This window comes from Dermacentor albipictus, chromosome 4, assembly GCF_038994185.2.
Source record: "Dermacentor albipictus isolate Rhodes 1998 colony chromosome 4, USDA_Dalb.pri_finalv2, whole genome shotgun sequence".
In the NCBI taxonomy this organism is placed as follows: Eukaryota; Metazoa; Arthropoda; class Arachnida; order Ixodida; family Ixodidae; genus Dermacentor; species Dermacentor albipictus.
The window spans coordinates 25,656,573-25,662,572 of record NC_091824.1 but is presented as its reverse complement, the minus strand read 5'-3'; positions in this window follow the sequence as shown (position 1 = coordinate 25,662,572).

Sequence of the window (6,000 nt, the reverse complement as noted above, 5' to 3'; positions counted from 1 at the left end):
CAGCGTTCGGCGCGGCAACGAAATGTGCGCCTGAGCAAGAGACGCACGCCTTAGAAACAGCGCGTTTCTAAGGCAACACCGCATTCACTAGAGGCGCTTTTGTACCGCTTTGAAGCGTTGTACTCGTGGCTCAGTGGTAGCGTCTCCGTCCCACACTCCGGAGACCCTGGTTCGATTCCCACCCAGCCCGTCTTGCAAGCGTTGAGCCAAAGCCACTTCTCCTCTGTCGTGACGTCACGGTGTCACGTGATTTCATGGTCACCGCCGCGCCTGAGGAGCTGGGTTGAGCCCTCGTAATATGCTTCGCATAAAAAAGTTTCCGCGCTTCTCCGCCAGTCTTCCCTGTCCGCGCACGTTTTCTCTCTTTTTTTTTCTTTCCCCTTCTAGCTCTGCACTGCAGTTACTCGGCCACGCTACCAGGCGTTGGGCTTGGCTCCCCTCTTGTCCCATTCTTCCCCGTCTCTGGACTGTTTAGCTTTTCTTCTTTTTTAACCCCCCCCCCCCTTATCCAGCGTCTTCAGAGGCCATTAGCCCCGAGAACGAACTACAGGGGCGCTGCGAGCGCCGCTCGCGTGACGTCAGGGCACGGACTCGCGCCTGTCGTCTGCTACAGTTCGGGCGGTGTCAAGGCGCTTTCTGTGGTGTTTTCGTTTGCTCGCCCTCGTTGTCTCTGCTTGTATACTTATGGCGGTCGTCTCGAATATATTTTTGCGACGACTTCATTTGCGAAAATTTATTCAATGCGCTTATGTCTTAGACGACAATGCAGCTCTCAAAGGCAACGCTACGGTGCCGGCCGAAGAAGTGCAGACCAGGCCATTGCGGGTTTTTCATGCGCGGATCGACAACCGCAAAAACAGCACATAAGAATCACGTTATGATACCATACCTACCACAGTGCAACAAGTACGTCACAAAGCTGGCTATATATGACTTCTACAACAGTTACGTTGATTTTAATCCGCTAGAACAGGTTTGCTCACGACGAGTAGTTCATGGTATAATATCGAACTTTGCATTTCTTCACAGAAACGCTCAGCAGGAATATGAGCACTTAACTAATACTGCAGTTTAGATTGTACAGGTGCCACTTGCTTCTTTAACTGCTTCTCAAAATTAGGCGGTTGTTCAAGTGTTTATTTTAAACGGCGATAATTTGAAGTAAAGCTAATGAACGCTAACAGTCATTTACAGAACACAAAGAGGAATGTACCAATATATATTTCCTTTTCTGTGCTACACGTTCAACTCACTTGAGAAATTTACTGGTGCTTGTTGCTTGAGGAATGTACATGACGAATCTGTTTGGCCAACTGACACACCGCTGCTCGGCCTAAATTTTTTTGTGAAATATGCTCGTTGGACCACATGGCTGCAGCCAGAAAGAAGTGGATGCGTCAATCATAAGTAGTAGGGACACATTGAAGATATCACAATTCCCCTGTGAAGGGTCAAAAATCAAGTGAAAATTTATGTAAGGCCTGCGATGTTTTCTTTATGAATGTTTGCGACTGGATTGGGGCAAACTTTATTTTGCCTGCAGTTGGGCGAGGTTCTCCTTTATATATCGACGAAGCGAATAGTTCTCCGTTTGTATAATTAAACGACGCTGGATCGAGGCATGGTGAGAGAGAAAGAGCTTGAATTTTCCTTTTCTAGGCAATCTAAGCTTTGCTGTGGTAGCTCGAAAATACCTTAGCCATTCCATTCGGCGTTGAAAAAAAGTGCTTTGTGGTTTCAATTCGAAGTTGTAGTGAACTGATGGGCTTCGCGAACAAAGCGTGCCTCGCCATACGACAGTCGGTTGCTACCATTGCGTGATCATGGGTGTGCCACATTATTGATAAAGGCTACTGAGGGCCACCATGAAACATTTCATCGCTTGCAATTGATTGGCTCTCGGTCTTAACAACGAAACTTTTCTCTGAGGTGATTGCTACCATGGCATTTGTGAATTAACTACGTAAATACTCTACATGATGCGCCGTAGTGTTAGCAGCCATGAGCAATTCGTTTTTTGGAGGCCTGTTTCAGAGAGAGGTGAAAGTAGCAGCAAACTTTCTTATAAGGAATGCGTGCCCAACTCTTATTTCTACGCATTAATAAATGGCCATATTTCACTCGAACAACTCACCAGAGTAATAAGAATCATGATGACAGCTTCGCTGGGCAGTGTCTATAACACGGATAACATGCTGACGCCAATTATCAAGATTTTTATTCCATGTAAAATGCAGTGTCTCTCATTGCGAAATACTAAGGCAATACTAAGTGTTTATCGAAGCATCATGCACAACTTCGCGTGTTTAATTTGCAGACATTCCTTTTACGCAAAATTTATGGACAGACACAGCGTATATATCCATTGCAATGCCAGTATAGACTCCTTCAACGCTACATAGCTTGCGATATCCAGGCCGCAAATTAGATTGACTCACGCGCTTTAGAAGTAGGAACTGTGCTTCAGGCATGGCAGGAGAAAGAAGCAGACATCTCCATCAATAACCAAGGCTCGAGCCACCTTTAGCCCAAGCATACACGAAGGGAACGAGCGTGCAGGGCAGCCGAGCGAGCCGCAGCGAGCGGCGTACTGGCCGTGACGTCACTCGCGAGAGGGCGCCAATCCTAATTCTCGCCTCTAATAGCCTGTATCAGCTTGTCTTTGGAAGTAGCCGGCGCGTTTGCTCTAATAACCTTTAAAAGAATGTATCCTTTACATTGTCTTTTTGTTCGCGCTCAAATTTCGCAATGAGGTCGCATTCTTTCTTCTTTCGTTTTTCAAAGAGTGTTTAATTAGTATGTCCGCTTGCCATGGTTCATGCCAAAAATACACTTCCTACCCAGTCGAACCGAACCAGCTGCGAACTAACCAGTTTAACAACAATGGATACCGTTTTACCAATGCAGACAAACAAGAATTGCTGCCTTTTAGTGAAACGTGAGTTGAAACCAAGCAGCCGTGCGAGCAAACTCATTAAAAAAAGAATTTAAAAAGTCCAAAGTCGGAGTCTGGGGCTGCTGCAGTATGCATCAGCTGTGGCAGCATGCAAAATACTTGTTATTATGGCAGTTATGTACTTAGCGCAATATATTTTATGCTGTCTAACAAAAAAATACGTGGAGCCAAAGTTCAGTTGGGAACTAAAGCCGGCCCTATGCATTGCCGGCTTGTCGCACCGACGAGCGTTTGACGCGCTCGGCGTTCAGTCGTGCTCGATGGAGGCCCAGCCCGTGCGGCCGGCCACGTGCTGATGTAGCTGGGAATAAACATCGGGCCTACTGTTTTCGGAAGTCGGGTGACCAGTGAAGCAGGCTTCTATTTCTCAACGATCGGCCAAGTATCGGCAGTCGGCTAGGGTTGCTTGATCTTCACTGTGGGCGAACATCGTTTTCCATATATTTACAGAGCTTATCATTTTAAGAATATGGAACGTTCAAAACGTACCATGAAACAGTCGGGACTTTCACGCAATACAAACCTGCTTGACTAAAAGGACGAACGAAAAAAGAAACATTGGATAGAGTTCCACTTCATATTTCTCACACTGGGGATTTACGCAGATGGATTAATTATACAGTCGAACCCCATTTCAGTTAACTTCCACTGCCACTTGGACCATATAGAATGAAACACGAAAAGAGCAGTTCATCTCGCTAAAAAATTTTGCAGCAGGCCCCGACCTGTGCCAAACCAAACCTAACGTGAACGAGCTCTTGCAGTGTCTCGTTAGACCTGCGGTTTCCCAAATTATTCTTTGTCAACGAAAGCTGGCTGAACACGCGTTTGACGGCTGCGTTAGAAAGAGGCAGCGCAAGTAGGGACAAAACAAGCACAGATAACAGGGGGAACAATGGATTTACGGTACTTTTTTTGCTTTTCTAATGCTATAGCCCACACCTTGCTGACGCTTGGTGATACTAGGGCAGAATATTTTCTTTTCATCGACAGTCGGGACTACTGCGCGTCGATGAGCATGTTGTACATAAAGACAGGAACCGTCCCGTTTCTCGTTTAAGGTGACTGACGGATTTTTTCGGAAGGTAACTGGGTAAATAAAGAATGTGGCGATTTGTGGGAAAACGAAGCACTATACGCTTTGAGGAACCCTTGATAAACATTGAAGTACCGCGAGTAAAATTGACGCGCCACGACATGCCTGCGCATTTTTGAGCTCTTGTGTAAGTCTACATAATAGCTTGCTCTATAGGAGCCGGCACGGAACACGTGCTCGACAGCGGTAGCCCTACCCCAGTTCTTACTGACTGACATGTGAATCGGCAGCAGATGTCAGCGAACCCAAAACAAAAAGAAGAGAGCTCAGCGCTGGAATGACGCATAAACATGGCAGCCACGACTTAACGACATCTTCCCAATGCCGACATTGCCTCAAACACAGCGTTCGACATTGCCTACATATCGTTGCAGCAGCAATGAGCTTTGGGTTTTCATAAATCGACGTTCCCGAATTTGGTAAGTGCTGACGCGGATTTCGGTACTCGGAAGTCCTTAAGACAAAAATAGCCCAGGTACAGTGATGTAGCGGACACGGAATTTTCGACGCCAGCCGATGTAAAAACGCACGCAGCTTGCACTAGGGGTGCAAGGCGGGAGTCAACAGGGGAGCTTATGTCCACCTAGGTTTTACGCGGCTTGCCTAAGTTGTTTGTAGGTTTTTCGAGGATATATGCTAGGTTGTGCTAAGTTGTTGGTAGGCTTGGCTTAGTCGTTTCTAGGTTTTGCGAGGTTATCGTAGGTTTTGCCAAGTCTTTCTCTCGGCGGGCTTGACGCTGGAAGTTTTCGAGCACTCGCAGGCCGGGATCGCTTTATCGGCGACGTCGAGCGTTAAGCCGCCGACTCTAGCGTTCCCTGGACTGAAACTCAGGATCCTCGACGCCGCGTCCCCTTTTCTCAGCCACAGCTTCGGCGCCGTGTTCCGGATCAGCTCGGCGGCGACGCATCGCTTCTCGCTTGGCAGTACGGCGCTCTTCCTGGTAAGCCGCTTCTTCTTCGGCCGTCCGGACTTTCTTTGGTCTTCCTATGAGACGTCACGACTCCGCCCTACGGGCGTGGGGTGCGAGGAGGTTACGCGGCTCGATGCTCTCGCAGAAGGTTAATAGGCAACGTGAGGCGGCGCACAACTGCGCTGAGTTTTCTGGTAACGCTCCACGGCGGAACTCAAGCTTAAACTGCTCCGCTGTTACAAGCAGCCCAATTTCAGTATTTATAGCCCAATCTGGCAACCCCGGTCAGAGAGCGCGGAGCGCACCAACGCAGCAACCTTCAGGCATTCTGCGCCTATGCATAGAAGGGCGAAGAGCTCCAATAAAACTGCGGTCTTGTGTCTTGTGACCGACTACTCTCAAATGAACGCAAAGCGACCATGTAAATGACAGTGACGATTCGACTGGGCAAAGGCAATCACAGCTCTGTTCTGCGACAGAGGTTGCCGCCGTCGCAGAGGTTGCAGAGCTCTGCTTTCTCGACATGTGCGGAGAGCATAGGAGTGTATGACACGATTGATTCGGCTACGCCTTGCGGTAGGTGGTTATGCGCAGCTGTTCCGGCGCTCTGCCTACCGCTTTGTGACGTTTCCTCCCGATATGCTTGTGCAATTAGATCGTTCATTGCAACATCTCCACTTATCATCAGCATTGGAAGTTTGATCCTGAGTGCAGCAGCTTTACGTTGCTGGCTGACATGTCTTTTCGGAAAAGCGTGCGCTGAAGGCAGCCGTGGAAGAGACTTAACATTCAGCGATATGATCACGTAGTACGTGTTCGAGTGTGTGTGTCGGTCCCACATATGGCCAGTATGGGACATCCCGTTGAAAACACCCTTCGGACATCCATAGTAATAATGTTTTGGGATTTCATAGATTCCAGGAGTTCAATCGTGTGGATGTCCGATGGATGTAGGACATCTCGAAATCATTCTCCTCATGTTATCTGCTGGACGTCCTAACCGAGACTAGGACGTTCGGATCTGATCGGGTTGCCCTG